Source organism: Gallus gallus, chromosome 4, assembly GCF_016699485.2.
Source record: "Gallus gallus isolate bGalGal1 chromosome 4, bGalGal1.mat.broiler.GRCg7b, whole genome shotgun sequence".
NCBI lineage: Eukaryota > Metazoa > Chordata > Aves > Galliformes > Phasianidae > Gallus > Gallus gallus.
The window spans coordinates 89,688,979-89,706,227 of NC_052535.1; the positions used below are offsets into that span (position 1 = coordinate 89,688,979).

Genomic DNA, 17,249 nt, shown 5'->3' on the forward strand with positions numbered 1-17,249 from the left:
TCCATAGCTGTGGCTGCAGGTCGTATTGTATCATAGAATATCATAGAATGACTTGGGTTGGAAGGAACCCCAGGGATCATCAAGCTTCAGCCCCCCTGCCACAGGCAGGGCCACCAACCTCCACATCTAATACCAGACCAGGCTGCCCAGTGCCCCATCCAACCTAGCCGTGAACACCGCCAGGGCATCCACAACCTCTCTGGGCAGCCTAAGGGCACATCAGCATCCATCCCAGTGCCATAAACCACATCCCTTCTTTCACTGTTCCCATCCTAAACTTTTTATTTTCATCTTCCGTGGTGCCCCTTTGCAAGAGGGATGCTGAATGACTCAAAGTTTGCCTGGAATATTGTATGTAACGTATGATATAATACAATATACAAAATAATCCAATATACAGTATAATCCAATATATAACATAATCCTATATATAACATAATCTTATATATAATGTCATCCTTTCCAAAGGAAAGCAAGACCCAGGCAATTGTACTGCCTGCAATCTCTGTGCCTTCCCCCCTCACCTCCGATCCTCCCAATACTTGCACTGGAATTTCATGAGGGTGCAGGGTTATTAAATTACAATGAGCTTCATGGAAATCAGCATCCAGATGACAAGGGAATCTCAGTGAGCACCGTGCCTGCAGCTCATGCCTTGTTACCTCTGCAGAACCTACAGGGTTGGGATAACATCCAAGCAACACTGGCCCAGCCTTGTATCCAAGTCAGTGGGTCATGAGGCTCAAATCTATAGGAAGCCAGGCTTGCTTAATTTGGTGTTGACTGAAACACTTGTCCAGTGCTTGGGATGAGCCACTGGCTGCCTCTGCATGACCTGACCCTGTGGTCCCACATGGCCTCATTATTTTTATAAAAAAGGAATTGCTGATTTTCAGCATCTCGGCAACTGCAGGCTGCTTATTTTTAGGCTTTGTTGGCTCATCTGTAGTAGGGGGGACTTTCTGGCTCTCTGTAGCTCTCTGAAAGGAGGTGGGAGAGGAGTGGGAGTCAGCCTCTGCTCCCAGGTAACAGTGATAGGATGAGAGGTGATGGCCGGGGGGGGCTCAGGTTGGGTATTTGGAGGCATTTCTCCAAAAGAATGATCAGGCACCCAGGGAAATGGTGGTGGCATTGTCCATGGAGGTGTTGAAGAGCCATGGACATGTGGCACCTGGGGACATGGTCAGTGGACACGGTGGGGATGGGTTGGGGTTGGGCTTGGGGATCCTAAAGGTCTTTTCCAACCTTAATGGTTTTATGGTCCAGGAGAGTTTTAGGGCTCAGGCTCCCATGGGTGCTCAGTGTGACAGTGATTATCCCATTGTGTATCCCATGGCTTCTGCCTGTGTTGTCACTGCAGCGCTGGTGACCTGGGGACAGGGCACTGAGTGCCACCACCTTCAGCTGCAGCTATGGGTTCAGGCTGAATAATTCCAGGAGCTGGCAGTTTGTACCATAATTAATTTAAATTACCTTTTTGGTTTTAATAATTCACTTGGCCCTTTGAATCATGTTGTTCTTGCCCATATCTGCAGAGGGAGAGTTGGGATGGTACACAGGTTCATAGAGTCACAGAATGGCCTGGGTTGAAAAGGACCACAATGATCATCTGGTTTCAACCCCCTGCTATGTGCAGGGTCGCCAACCACCAGACCAGGCTGCCCAGAGCCACATCCAGCCTGACCTTGAATGCATCCAGGGATGAGGCATCCAGTTGCATCCAGTTTAGGCTCTGCACCACCAGAAGTGACCGATACTGCCCGAGGTCTCATTGGGTGAGCCATGAGCCTGCTGAGGGGTTATGGGAGCTTTGCCTTTGGGAAAGCCTTTGCCTTTGCCTCTGGGAAGCCCTGTGTGTTGCAGGATGTGTGCTTTAGGGCTAAGCCCTGCAGGCAGACACTGCCTGAGGCTCCCTGGGCTGGGAGCACCGGAGGGGAAATCTCTGAGAGCTTCTGTACATTCACTCTTGGGGATGTTAAAAACGCAGCAATGAGCAGCACTGTATTTAACACTGCACACATCTGCAGCACAAGGGGAGGAGAATATTGAATGCCTGATGTTCTGCAGCCTGCTTGGAGGCAGAGTTGTTTCCCCTCTTGCACGTCGGAGCATCTTTGCACTCCTGCTGTCGGCATTAGGTTAAGCCTGCAGGCACACAGATGATTAACAACCCATATGATTTCCATCCTAGCTGCAGTATCACTCTAAATCTTTCTCCCTTCCCAGTCTACAAGGATTGTTTTCAGTTCAGAACCAATGTATGGTCTTCCAGAAGCTCCCCTGCCTTTGGGGTCGGGGGGTGCACAGGCTGTGTGGAAGTCACGGGCCCCCTGAATTGGTAAATAAGTGATGAGATATCATGAAAAATTTGTATTCTGAGCACAAGGCGAGCTCAGTGCATGCCACAGGCTTGCTCAGCTTGTATTTATTTTTAATTTTTCTTCTGTTTTGAGTTTGGTCTGACTTATTCATGCTTCCATCCCAAGGGGCTTTCAGCAAACGAGCCCTTCGTAAAAAGGTTCGGAGGGGAAAAGCTCAGAGCAGGAGGAAGAAGGGTGGGAAAAGGCATGAAGGCAGGAATGAGAAATGAGGAGGGGAGAGAGGCTTGTTAGCAGCAAAGAGGCAAGCAGCAGGAATACCAAGAGGGATTTCCACGTGGAGTTCTGATGTGAGAAGAGCAGCGAGCGGCGTGTTTGGGGCCGCACACCCTGGAGGTGAGGGGGAACTGCTCGTGGTGGATCCTACTCTTCATCTATGATTTACAGCAGCATCCCTCCTGGGAAACAGCAACTGCAGACTCCGGGCTGCTTGTCCAAAAAGATGAAGTTCACCCAAGGGTGAGAGCAATCCTGCTGAATGGAAATTGTAGCATCGCCGACAATTGGAAATGAAACCCTGCGTGCAGTCGCCTCCGGGGATGTGCGAGTAATTCTATCCCATATGGAGCGAGAGATGGGAGTAGGTTGGGTGTAGAGGCAGCCAGACTGACTCTTCTTTCCAACTGTACATTTTCTGGTTGAATTAGAGGCCTCTTTGTGTTTTCTGCTGCAACATGCTGATATCCCCTTCTTTCCTTTTGCCTGAATGCATTGATACCTGCATATTGCCTCCGATATTCTCACTCAGCCATCCTCTGCATTCGATGAATGCCCTGTAGGTGATTTGTTTCCTTCCATGAGAATGATGTCTGCATTCCTTCTGTTTCCTTTCCCAAACCCATTTCTGTTTTAACGCTGCATGCTGTCGTTGGTGCAGCTGATTGGGTCACAGGTGGGAGCATCGCTTAGGACCACAAAGATGATCAGAGGGCTGGAGAACCTCTCCTATGAGGAAGGGCTGAGGGAACTGGGCTTGTTTAGCTTGAGGAAGAGAAGGCTCTGGGGAGACCTCATTGTGGCCTTCCAGTACTTGAAGGGAATGCATAAACAGGAGGGGGAACGGCTGTTTATGAGGGTGGATAGTGATAGGGCAAGGGAGAATGGTTTTAAACTGAGATGGGGGAGGTTTAGGTTGGATATGAGGAGGAAGTTTTTCACTCAGAGGGTGGCGACACACTGGAACAGGCTGCCCAAGGAGGTTCTGGATGCCCCATCCCTGGAGGCATTCAAGGCCAGGCTGGATGTGGCTCTGGGCAGCCTGGTCTGGTGGTTGGTCACCCTGCACATAGCAGGGAGTTGGAATGAGATGATCATTGTGGTCCTTTTCAACTGAGGCCATTCTCTGATTCTCTGATTCCATGAAATGAACACGGCACAGCCACCTCCTGCAGCAGTAGGCCATGCCATGTCCAAAGGTGGGAAGGGCAGCCTTACTACCACGAGGTTCCTCTTCTTCAGGATCTCATAGGGGGCAATCAGCCCACGACAGGGATTGGAATGGAATGTTCTTTAAGGTCCCTTCCAACCCAAGCCATTCCCTGAGTCTTTGATTCTGTGGTTCTATGAGGATGTATATTGGAACAGGTTGCCCAGAGATGTGCTTGGTGCCCCATCCCTGGAGACTTTCAAGGCCAGATGGACTAGGCACTGAGCAACCTGGTCTATCTGTGGTGTTCCTGTTCACTGCAGGGGAGTTGGACTAAATAACCTTCAGAGATCTCTTCCAACTCTAAGCATTATGTGATTCTGTGATTCTATATGGACGACACTTGTTCTCTCCTTTTCCTCTGCATGGAAAAGCTTTCACTACCCTGGTAGGTGTGTATCAAAGTTTCTCGTTTCTAACAAATATTTCCTGGTCAGCTCTGCCACGGCGACTCACTAAAAGTAAGACTTTTCACCTTTGTCAAGCAATGCTTTTGCTGTGGGTTTTGCTCTGCACCACCTCAGTCCCTTTTCTGCCCTGCAGCCTCCACCGTGCCTGTAGCAGTCTTGCTTTCTTATTTATTTAAATATATATGTTTTTGTACCTAACAATGACCTCAGCTGTTTGTTTAAGGAGTTCATAACCCCGCGCGAGCTTTACGACGACGAAAAGGAAATTCATGAGAAGCCCTTTGGTTCCGAGGATCTGGCACTGATCTGCTGGGGTTCTGCTTTATGTTCCTATCAAACAATAATAAAACGACCAGAAAGGGGAAAGTAAACAGCTCGGTGTAAATAAAGACAAATCCTTGTCATTCTGCCTTCCTCACATAGCACAGGAAATAAGTGAATGAGGCAGCGAAATGGGGACGGAAGTGCACGCACCTACGTGTAAACCCTGACGTCTGAGAAGCCTTGAGAAAAAGAAAAGCTTTGAATAGAAGGAAATCAGGCAGTGTGGTGGTGGTGGTGCACAATGCTGAGCCCCTTGGGTTTGCTCAGAGGAGGGATGCTGGGTTTGGAGCCGTGCTGTGTTGGGTTTGGGTTTGACGCCACTCAAGTTGTGTGGGATGGCCAAGTTCTGAAGGGTCTTTGGATGCCCTATCTGTGGAGGTGCTCAAGGCCATGGATGGGGTCCTGGGCAGCTTGTTCTGATATGGACACCCAACCCATGGCAGGGGTTGGGGTTGGGTGGGCTTTGGGGTCTCTTCCAACCCAACCATTCTGTGATTCTTTCATTCTGTGGCCATGATGGAGTAGTCAAGAGTGAATGGATCCTTCTGTCTGCAGAGCAAAGGGCTGCTGCTGAAATCCGAGTGGCACTTCCCCAAGCAGAATTGGGGTCAATACAGGATCATTGCTCTTCTCTGGTAGAAATTCTCCCAAAGTTTTGCAGTAAAACCCTAGAGTCATAGAATCATATAATAACCTGTGTTGGAAGGGACCCATAAAGATCATTGAGTCCAGCTCATATTTTGCTCTATTGAAGAATCAGCTGAGTGTCAGGACTAGCTGCTGTAGGGTGGCAGGGAGGAGAAGATTTGGGGGAGATGTAAGGACTTGTACTTAAATTGGACAGAATCCCGATATCACAAGATCCCATCCTGCTTGAGGATGGAACCCCTCTTGGTCCCTCTAGCCCAGGAGGAGCACCCAGAGCTGTGCCCAGGCCCAGGTCCTAGCAGCATGTGGAGGTCCTCAAGGAGGAGACCCCACACCTCTCTGGTCCCCGTGCCAACGCTCCAGCACCCATCCAGAACAGCAATGCTACTGTTGGGCAGTGGGAGCTCCTGAGCTCCTGGCTGTGCCTAGCGCCCCTGGGCCTGACCCTGGGTACCATTGAGCAGAGCCACCTATGGCCATGGGTGACCAACATCTGTAGAACAACAGGACGCCTTTTAGGATGTGTCTCAGCCATCTGGAGCAACCTTCAAACACCAAACCCTCCATTTCCGACCTTGCTAGAGGCCTGCAAGCTTAAAGAAGTGTATCTAACCCCAAAGGGGACTGTAGCAGTCAGTGATGCAAATCTGTCTCCCTCAGTGAGCATGGTAGGGGTGGGTGCACGGTTGGACTTGATGGTCTTGGTGGTCTTTTCCAACCTTAATGGACTTGATCTCAGTGGTCTTTTCCAACCTTAATGATTCAATGAACATCACCCTCTTCTCGTGTTTTTCTTTTGACTACACTCGATGGCCAACAGCTTCCCCATGCCCTGAGCTGGGGCAGCTCTGACACCATACCCTGCATCCCCTGTGCCCCCCTCCCATGCACTGCGCCCAGCACTCACCTCCTCGCCCCACCAATTGTTTTCCCACCAAACATCTCTTCCCTGCTTTTTGGACCCTGTGCATCAAGGTGATCTCACCGCAGCCCGTCTGCTCACTGCCCTGCTTGGCCTGTCCCAGCTCTTGGCATCCGAAATGGGGCTTTGTTTACACCTTTCCAAGGCTCTGACAATAAGCGCGAGGCCATCCAGAGGTTAGTGTGACACCGCGCGAGGGAAGGCTTTGCTTTGCTTTGCTTTGCTTTCAGATTCCTCCCGAGGTTTTTAGCTGCAACAAATGGCCATAAATCCTATTGCCCTGCTGCAGAGCGGGGCAAACAGATGCAGGATCGGGGCAAAAGCTCAATATTTTCCCTAAAGAACACTATCTATAGAAAAAGGCAAGATTTAGCTGACTGCACTTTCAGATTAGGTTGGAATGCCAAGCCTTCCTCTTTAACACCTTTCCTGGAAGCACTTTTTTGGGGCATGCCTGAGGGAATGGTGGATGGGGCACAGGACATACAGCTACCAGCTGGAGCCCAGCAATTTCATGGCTATGGGGTTCCAAGCCTGCTTTGTCCTGGAGATGCTGAGAGGAGTGGAAGAGGCATCCAGAGGTGGAGGGGAAGGGGTTGGTGGTGTCCATTCCATTGAAAAAGGGATTGTTTTACAGCGTGAATGGAAATAAAAGATGTAATAATAGATTTAATCAAGATGACGGGGTTTCTTGCTATAATTTATTAGCCTCTATAAGCCGAAGAAACACTTTTTCCCTTAAGCAGGGCGTTACCAACTCACTGATTTTGAACCTTCTGCAAAGTTATTTTATATCTGTTTCCTTTTAGCCAAATGTTTCCTACCAGTCTGCACAGCTGTTTTAAATATCCATTTGCTTGTGTGTCTGCCTTTCTGTAGAGCACACTCTGAATGGCTCTCCATCTTTTCCAAACAGTATTCAGGCTCTGGAAATATCCATCCCGCAGCCTTATAAAATCAGTTCTGATAAACCACCCAGGTGCTCCCATTGGCTAGATGGGTTTTGCAGGTGACACTGCTGAACAGGAGGGTCCCAGCACCCCTGTGGGGTGTCCTGTCTGCAAAGCACAGGTTGAACTCCTGGTGGAGACCCCCATAGCTTTCACTGGTTACTTTGCTCTGATGCTGAGTTGGTCCATCTGCAGTGGATCTTCTCCTGGCTGCTTGGCACAGGGTCCAGTGCTCAGAGAGGAACCACGAGGACTGCAAACTGGGAGAAAAGGATGGATTTGGGTTGAAAAGCATCCCCTAATGAATGGGATAGAGCACTAATATTAGGAGATGTGGCTGGTAAAGTTGTGGCTCTCCTGTTTCAGTTCAGTGTAGAGTGCGGGGATCCACTGGAAGGTGGGATGAGTTTGAAAGGGAACTCCCAAAGCAAGCATAAAATCATAGAACAGTTTGGGTGGGAAGGGACCTTGAAGATCACCTAGTTCCAACCCCCTGCTATCTGCAGGGACACCTCCGTCTAGACCAGGCTGCTCGCAGCCCCATCCAGCCTGGCCTTGGGTGCTTCCAGGGGGGAAGCATTCACAACCTCACCGGGCAACCTCCAGTGTCTCACCACCCTCATAGCAAAGAGTTTCTTCCTAAAATCTAGTCTAAAAGCAGCACGTTTTCAGCCTTGTAAGCAGGATGAAGACATTGGTGCAGCACAGCAACCCCAGCACCAGCCCAAATACCGCATCCTCGCACCGTGCATCCCATGGTTGGGGAAGCAGAAAGCCAAAATCTTCCTGTTTCCAAATGGAAAAAAGTCCCAGGTCCGAGCCTGCCTCCCGCAAAGCCAAGCGAGGCACCACAGTGTGTTTTCTGTTTACTGTAGAGCTTAAAGAAATAAGCATCAGTTACATAGGGGAAAACTGAGAGCGCAGTCAAATTGGACCCCAGGGCAAGGCTTGCCGGCAACAATAGACCCCATCCTTTCTGCTAAACAAAAACGCTGAGGATAAGGAGGAAGTCATCGTGAAAAGCAGGGGATGTATTAGCTTAGTTTTGAGCAAATGTAGAAAGAAAAGAAGGTATTTCAAGCACTTGAACTCAAGCGGTTGCTCCGGGTGTATCCATTTCACCGCAGACGGTGTCTGCAAGTTGGTTGCAAATGCGTGCACGCAGCATCACGGTGGGGACAGCCAGCATTTAGGAGGCTGCCGCCCCAGAAAGGCTTCCCCCAGTCTTTCTGCTCTCTGTTTTTAGCTCTTTTCATGAGCATCCTTAGCCCAGCTCATGTTGTATTTCGCTATCGGTATTTCTGCAGCAATAGCTGGGGATGAGCTGCTGCAGAGGATGCACGAAACTCACTGCACATGCAGAAAGGGCTGCTGCCTCCCTCCCCATCCTCCCAAAGCCATTCCTTCTCATCCGGCTCCCAAACCCACCTCCTCCCTCCCTCTCCCCCTGCGCGAGGACGCGGGGAGGAAGCGCGCCGATAACGCTCATTAAATTTATAGCCACGTTGCGCCGTAATGTTTAATCAATGTTACGTGACTGTGTGCTGCAGCACGGGGTACAAGTTCAATGCAAGGTGAATCTTGTCTGAGATAATCTGAAAGTTCATGCAGAGGTGAAGGCAGCGGCAGCTTCGCGCAGACCGGCTCGGGGTTAGCGAGAGGTCACCTGGGTTTTTTGGGTGGTTTTTTTTTTTTTTTTTTCTTCCTTTCCCCTTTTTAATGTGTAAACAGAAGAAAAAAAATGCAGCTTGCAAAGGACTTGGCATCATCTGAGCAACAGGAAAAATAACAGCGGCGTGCTGGCCCTGTGGGTCGGTACCCGGTGAGCGCCAGGTCCCGGCTGCGGGGCTGGAGACATGACAGCAATGCCTTTAGGGACAGAGAGAGCACATCCATGTGTCACAGTGGGGAAACGGGGTCCAAACACGCTCCCAGCTCTGTCCCGGTCCCCTGCATGGTGCAGGTGGGACCCTCCATCCCACTCACTGGGCTGGGCGTCCCCACTGGGGCTGGGCTCACCTGAAAAAGGGGCTGGGTGGTCTCGAGGGGATGCTGCAGGTCCATGGCTGGCCTCTGGACTGCATCAATCTGGGATGTTTGTCCCTAGAAAGCTGTCATTGCACACAGTTATTTTGGGTAGGGTCAATGATGGAGGTGGTCTGCTTGGGGGACTGCTGCTTTTTTTGCCTCTCCACCAGCCTTTGTGTTTATTTAGGGGATTTTGTGCGTTTTTTCGTTAGCTCTTCTCCTTCTTTATCCAAGCATCCCGACCTGCAGCTGAGCTGTTTCTTCACATTTCCCCTCAACCAGCTCATTTAGAAGCACGGGTCAGGCAGGACAGCTCCGATAAGCTCCAAAGCAGAGGTTACCGAACTCACTCCCCTCATAAATCCCCATTCCCAACCTTCCCCTCCTTTCTGCTGATGCAAGCCCCGGGGCTGTGCTGGAGAGGCAGCCAGGGGCTGGCTGTCAGCTGAGAGCCACAGGTGCTGCTCCACCAGTGCCAACAGCAGCTCCGCCTGCGCCTCGGCTGCAGGAAAAATGCAAGGCACGAGATGGGAAGAGGCAGAGGGGAGTCCTCCAAAAGATGTGTTTTTTCCTTTCTGTACACATACCTCTTCGGTGACCACGTGCACGTGTATTTGAGTTCATTTTTTATCATTCCATTGCACTTTGGCACAATCCCTTGACTTTCTCACCCGGACTGTAGAGGCAGGGAGGGTATTGCTGTAGACCGTGGGTGTCCATCCTTTTGGCTTGAGTGAAGAGGAATTGTCGTTGGCCACATTGTTCATGTAGATAAGTAACAAAAGTTATTTTATTTTATTACTTTTTCTATTAAAACATATTAAAAAAAGAGGGCAACAAAACCATAGAATGAGTAGGTTGGGCACATGTGCTGTTGACGAAGAGTAGCTGAAGGCACAAAGCCATTCTCTCTCAACACTGAGCATGGGGTTTTCTACCAATAGCAAAACCAGCTTGAAAACCACAGAATGCTTTTGTTCCCTCTTCACTTCTAAGAATAATTGCCTACAGCACAACAAGCTCAGGAAGCTGAGTTGAGTGTTTTCATAGAATCATAGAATCATCTTCTCTGAAAGGGTGGTCAGGCACTGGAATGGGCTGCCCAGAGAGGTGGTGGAGTCACCGACTCTGGAGGTGTTCAAGGAACATTTGGACATTGTGTTGAGGGACGTGGTTTAGTGAGAAGCATTGGTGATGGGTGAATGGTTGGACTGGATGATCCTGTGGGTCTTTTCCAACCTTCGTGATTCTATGATTCTATGATAGAATGACTGAACCACGGAGTGGTTGGGTTGGCAGGGACCCCAGAGCCCACCCATCCCCATCCATGGGCTGGGTGCCCCCCGCCAGCTCAGGATGCCCAGAGCCCCATCTATGGCCTTGGGTGCCTCCAGGGATGGGACACCCACAGCTTCTGGAGGTTTTTGAGAAATGTGGAGATGTGGCACTGAGGGACACGGTCAGTGGGCATGGTGGGGGTCAGTGGTTGGACTTAGGGATCTTCCTGGTCTTTCCAACCTTAATGATTCTATGATTCTCTGGGCAGCCCATACCAGTGCCTCACCACTCTCCAGGTAGAGAATTTCCTCTTAACATCTAACCTGAATCTCACCTCTTTTAGTTTTAAGCCATTCCTCTTTGTCCTATCACTATCTGCTCCCCTACTGCCACCCCCGTTGATGCAGCCCAGGATTTCCCAAGCCTCCTGCCCCAAATCCATTCCCATTCCCTCCATTGCCACGGCACCGGGTGGCGAGGAGAAGCCATGGGAATGTTCTGCAGGAGACATCCCTGCGTCGGCGATGAATCCCCCTTTGTGCTGTCAATGGAGACGCAAAGCGTTGTTCAATAGCGGTCCCTCGAGAGCGGCTCCCGGCACTCTCTGCTTCCTCTTGGCTGCTGCCCAGTCTTGTCTCTTTGTCCAATGCAGACTGGGGGATCTGCAGGGCAGAGAGCTGCTCGTCATGGCAAGCGCTGTGCAAACTTGTGAACCTGCAGGAAGAATCTCGTGGGCAGGAATAATTATTTTCACAGGTGCAAATTGGCTAATAATTCCAGCATTCCAGTCTCCTTGTGTTCCTTTAACCCGTTCATAAAATACCCCATCCAGTTGGCTACCACCAGGACCGAAACCTCACAACGCCTGTGTTTTTGCACTGAATATCTGCAGTGCTTTGTTATTTTTTCAGTTGGCATCGCATGGTGCTTTACGATAGCTGGAGGAACGTGGGATTTCCCTAGAATTCAGTCCAGCCTTCCCCACGGGCAGCACTCCAGCCAGTGACTAAGGCCATCGTTCTGCCCCAGCAGAGCCAGCAGGAGCACAGATGGAGCCACAGGGACTTTCCAGGAGCCCTCGAGGCTGTCACCGTGCCGTGACGCGTTGATCCTCCGCATCCCCACCCTTCAGCCTTGTGCTGACCTGAGAGCGGCCTTTCGATGTCTAAAAGGGGCTGTAAGAAAGAAGGGGATGGACTCTTCAGTGGGTTTTGTTGTGGTAGGATGTGAGGAAACTGTTTCAGACTCAAAGAGAGGAAATACAGACCGGGTATGAAGAAAAAGTTTGTTGTGATAAGGGCTCTGAACCATTGGTACGGGTTGCCCAGAGTGTTGGTGGTGCCCCATCCATGGAGACACTCAAGGTCAGGCTGTGAGCACCTGATGGAACTGTGGGTATCCCCATTCACTGCAGACAGTGGAACCAGATAGCCCTTAAAGGTCCCCTTCCAACTCAAACCATTCTGTGATTCAGTGATTCTGCTGCTCCACGCTGGTGTTGTTGAAGTCCAGCAGCTCCTTTGTGCGCTGTGGTGTTGGAGGCTGGGAGGCGAAGGGGGTTCCTCCTAATAAACAATGAACATTTGCAGATGGAAAAGCAGAAGACCTTTCTGTGCACACGGAAAACTTTTTGGAGAGCTTCCCCTGGGAGCCTGATGTAAGAAATGCAGACCTATAAACCGGCAATAGCACAAGCCTGAAAATAACCCAGACTGGACAAATAAGGGCTTTGTCAAACCTCCCTCTGTTAAGTACTCTGTCCCTTCTGCCATAAATCTTTCCAGATTCTTCTCATAGTTTTTTTGTTGTTGGTTTTTGTTTTTTTTTTCCCAAGAACTTTTACAGATAGCACAAAAGCAACAACAACAACAACAAAAAAAAGGATGGAAAGATAAAATTGCTGCCTTAACTTGCAAAGTAAATCCAGCTAAGGTGCGAGATGAGGAACGTGGCGTCGGTTTTCTGCTCTTCTGTCTGAGCAGTGAGGAGGAATGACAGCCCCAGGTGGGACCTCTGCAGGGATTTGGGTCTTCAGAGTGACTCAAGCAGGCTGGACAGTGCTGCACCTCCAGTCTAAATGAGTTCCTTTGAGTCTTTCTGATACGCACCTAGGACAAAACCAACTTCCCCTCGCCTCCATGTGTTTTGATGTCTTGCTTTGTGCATCACGTTGGCTTGTGCAACCAGCGCGGCATAAGGTTACTGCAGTGCTAGACACTCCCTTGCACTCTTTCCTTAGAAAGAAGCTTAGTTTCCAGTGAAATCAGTGACAAATCTGCTGCTTTCATTTAGGCCACGATTTTACCCTGTGTGCCTTTCACAAAGCAAACATCATGTTCCAGTTCCCAGTGCCTTTGCTTCTTCGTGATGCTCTTGCCCAAGCCCATGTCTCCCAGTGGGGTCGAGTATTTCTTTCTCCTTTCAGTATTACTTTCCCACGAGGCATAATGGCAACCTCACCAAAATAAATGATTTTGAATGTACTCATCTGTGGCTGCTTGTGTTGGAAGCTCCTTGGGCTTTGTGCTCTGTAGTCACCCCACTGGGTGGCATCAGGGGCTGAGCGATTGGCTATGGGATGGTTGTGTGCATAGGCATGGGCAAACAGGGACTTGGCACCAGGTTGGATCCAATTGTTTCTTCTGCTTTTCATGGAGATATTCAATATTCTTAGCTGGGTGTTTTCTGGTCCATCTGAGAGCTGCTTGTCCCTTCATTCAGGTGGGTTTAGTTGTGATGCTGGTAGGACCCAAGCGTCTTGCTGTCACCTTTTAGCAATGGAGCTGTGGTGTCAGGTCATCAAAATATTCTTTTTAAAGAAGAGATTTAAGTTTATAAGCCAATGATGTGATCCCTTGCAAGCTGAAGCTTGGCTCCTTTGTAGAAGGTGTTGGGTCAAGGCTATTCATTCTGCTCTCTGTCTGCAGTGATGCGGGGGAAGAGCAACAAACTCAGAGGTTATTAGGAAAAGAAGGGAATGTGGTAACTGAGCTTTTTAGAACTGAGTCCAGCATCCAATAAACATGTAAGGACATGATTAGTGGGGATGGTGGGGATGAGTTGATGGGCTTGATCATAGAATCATACTATCCTAGAATGGCCTGGGTTGAAAAGGACCACAATGATCATCTGGTTTCAACCCCCCTGCTATGTGCAGGGTCGCCAACCAGCAGACCAGGCTGCCCAGAGCCACATCCAGCCTGGCCTTGAATGCCTCCAGGGAGGGGGCATCCACAACCTCCTTGGGCAACGTGTTCCAACCGTAATGATTCTGTGATTCTATGAAGTGGTCACAAATGGTCATGAGTCGTCTTCCCCTTTTCATCCCCTGGCATGCTTTGGGTTTTTACATGCAGGTGTTCCTCTGCAGGAGACACAGCAGTAGCAATGCACCATGCCTTGCACCCACCTCATGAGCCCTGAGCACCACAGAAAAGCTAAAAGGGGTGTGAGATCTCCCCATACTGCGATTTTATAGGGAGGTTTGATTCTATCTTGGATGCTTCCCATCTGTCGTTGGTGGTGGGTCTGCTGATGCTCTGGAGTGTCCTATTCAAGCCTTCTTGATGCTCTCTGGTGTTGCTGAGAGTAAATATCGCAGGGGATAAAAAGGGAGGAGATGTTGGTGTGGAGGATGTTGTATATTTACTGCATGAAGGGTTTCAAGCTGATATCTGTAGACCTTGAAACAAGGGGAGAGTTCCTCTTCAGGATGGGGTTGGTTTCCCTTTCACCATCTGGTTGCTGCGTAGCTGTGAGACTTGTGCCAGCCTGCCTCTGGCAACGGCTAGTTTATAAATATATTTCCATAAATACCAACAGTTTAAGCATGAACTCAGCCTGAAGGAGTCAGGATATTAAAAAGCAAAGGGGCTGAAAAGCAGAGGAAGATGTAGCCACAAGAGCAGAGGCAGCAATGGCACTTTTGCACTGAGATGCGTGTCTCTCATCCAGAAGGCATTGAAAATACCTGTGCCATCAGTCCTGAAGAACAAAAAGTTAGCAGAGCCTGGTGTTGCTTGAAGTCAGGGATGTAGGAAGGTTCATCTGTCCTGCAGTGGTTCCTGGCCTTTGTGTCTTAGTGGGGAGAGGCCCTTGGGGCCGAATGGTCCCGTGTCAGCTCAGCCCTGCCATGCCGTCCCATTGTCCGTAGGATAAGTCTCTATTCCCTGCATTACTTTTCACCTTGAATCTCCCTTTCCTGCCACCATTTTCAGCTCCAGGCACCGTGCATCACCTCCCAGGTCTGTGCATAGCCCATGGTGACACAGACACCGGTTTCCATTCCCAGCACAGCCACGTTCATTGGGGCTTTATATATACATGTGTGTGTGTGTGTGTGTGAATGCATAAAACCAGATTGTTTTCCAGTACCTTTCCATTCTCCATTTCTCCATTCATACAAACACACACTTGAGCACGAACAGCTCTCCTATGGAAAACGTGCACTCTGTGCAGCTGCAGGCTTGCAGCCGGGCACGCAGTTATTGCATTTCCCTACCGCCGCAGTAAAAGCTCCCTTTTATTTTTACCCCTTCTTCTTTTCCTTTCCCCCAGTGTGCGCCCTGTCAGCTTTGATTTATAGCCTTGAAAAGCAGACTCTGGTTTGAAGAATTAATGGCATTTGCATATTTGATTTGGAATCTCCCCTGGAAGGCGGCTGCAGTTGTGGAGCTGCCCAGCGCCGCCGTGCAGACGCTCTTCTCCTTTCCTTATTTCTTTTTTTTTTTTTCCTGGTGTCATTCAGATTTAGCAGCAGAGGTGAAAAGTTTAAACAGTAAAAGCAGTAAAACCTCATTTATGTGACAGATAAATCGTCCAGAGACAGCTCCCTCCTGCAGCACCTTTCTCCCCTGGCTCCGACCTGTGCCTGTGGCTGAGCCCTGCAGTACCCACAGCGCTCAGCCCCGGGCACCCTCAGTGCTGTTTGTGCCCTTGCAAGGTCCAGCCTGGGTGGGTTTGTGTTTAGGATGGTGCTTATTTACAGTCATAGAGTCGTTCAGGTTGGAAAAGAGCTCTAGGATCCCTAACCCCAACCCATCCCACCGTGCCCACTGACCACAGCCCTCAGTGCCACATCTCCATGGTTCTTGGGCACCTCCAGGGGTGGTGACCCCACCACCTCCCTGTGCAGTCTGTGCCAGGGCCTGACCACTCTTTTGGAGAAGAAATGCCTCCTAATATCCAACCTGGCCCTCCCCTGACCATCACCTCTTGTCCTGTTGTTGTTACCTGGGAGCGGAGGCCGACCCCCACCTCGCTCCAGCCTCCTTCAGTGAGTTGTACAGAGCCATGAGGTCTCCCCTGAGCCTCCCCTTCTCCAGGCTGTCCCATCTCATTCCCTCGGCCCATAAGATCTGTGCTCCAGACCCCTCGCGTCTCTGCTGCCCTTCTCAGGACACATTTCAGTGCCTCGATGCCTTTCTTGTAGCGAAGGGCCCAAAACTGAATACGACACTCGAGGTGCAGCCTCACCAGCGCCTTTGCACACTGTTAATCACAGCCCCTCGTGCTTCTTAACCCACTTCTAACCTTCGCCTTCTTATTTCCACCCCTTTTTTTATTGCCCTCCAGGGCAAAAGGATGCCGCCCCTACAGCCGTCCCCAAAGCAGGACAGACCTGCTGGAAGAGCTGTGGCCCCGCAGCGCTGTGGGGTGGAAGGAGCACATGAAGTCATACTCCAGGCTGCGGCTTTAGGGTGCCCTTTGGATAAAGAGGCTCCCAACAATGTGCAGCCCTGGTTTGTAGCCGACCTTCAGCACAAAGCCATGCGGGACCGCGGGCTGGAAGAGCCCTCCGAGGTCCCGGCTAATCCGTCCCCCCCGCCAGCGCTGGGGATTGTTCCCGACAGCTTCTTTTCTTTGCCCTGACCTACATAGTCAAAAAGAATCTTGTTGCACATTTTTGTTTTGTACCTTGAGGTCTTCGAGGAGCCAAATCCCCGTTCTTTGCCGGGCGGGTTGTGTTGTTAAACAGCGCTGGAGCCTCCAGGAAAACCATGGAGACGCGGGGGCACAATGAGGCCTCTATGGCCCTTGCTTCGCCTGGGGACGGCCACGGGCAGACAATACCATGGGGCCCTTCCTTATGGGGCGGGCGCCGGGACGCTCGGCTGCTGCCGATGAAGACGTCGGCACTTGGCAGCCCTGAGCCACAATAGAGCGATCACAGGGACAGGGGGAACCGTGGCTGCTTGTCATGAGCCATGCGTTCCCCTCCAAGGCCTTCCAGTACTTGAAGGGGGCATATAAAGAGGAGGGGGAATGGCTGTTTATGAGGGTGGATGGTGATAAGACAAGGGGGAATGGTTTTAAACTGAGACGGGGGAGGTTTAGGTTGGATATTAGGAAGTTTTTCACTCAGAGGGTGGTGACGCACTGGAACAGGTTGCCCAAGGAGCTTGTGGATGCCCCATCCCTGCAGGCATCCAAGACCAGGCTGGATGTGGCTCTGGGGCAGCCTGGGCTGGTGGTTGGCGACCCTGCACATAGCAGGGGGGTTGAAATTGGATGATCATTGTGGTCCTTTTAAACCCAGGCCATTCTATGATGATTATGCAAAAACACAGGCACTGTTGTAGAACCATAGATTCATACAATGGTTTGAGTTGGAAGGGACCCTCAAAGGCCATCCTGTCCCACTCCCTGCACTGAACAGGGATACCCACAGCTCCATCGGGTGCTCATCCAGCCTGACCTTGAGTGTCTCCAGGAATGGGGCACCACCACCTCTCTGGGACACCTTCCTGTGCCTCACTGCCCTTATTGTAAAACACTTCTTCTTCATATCCAATCTGAATCTCCCCTTTTCGTGTCTGAAACCATTTCCCCTTGTTCTGTCGCAGCAGACCCTGTTACGACCTTAAAAAGCAGATTTAAGCACAT

General features: G+C 50.4%; 1 protein-coding gene across 10 annotated transcripts in view; it reads left to right on the top strand.

The window, feature by feature from the left end:
* Positions 1 to 17,249, top strand: part of EXOC6B (exocyst complex component 6B) — a 243,507-nt gene that overhangs the window by 216,708 nt on the left and 9,550 nt on the right. The window lies entirely within an intron of this gene.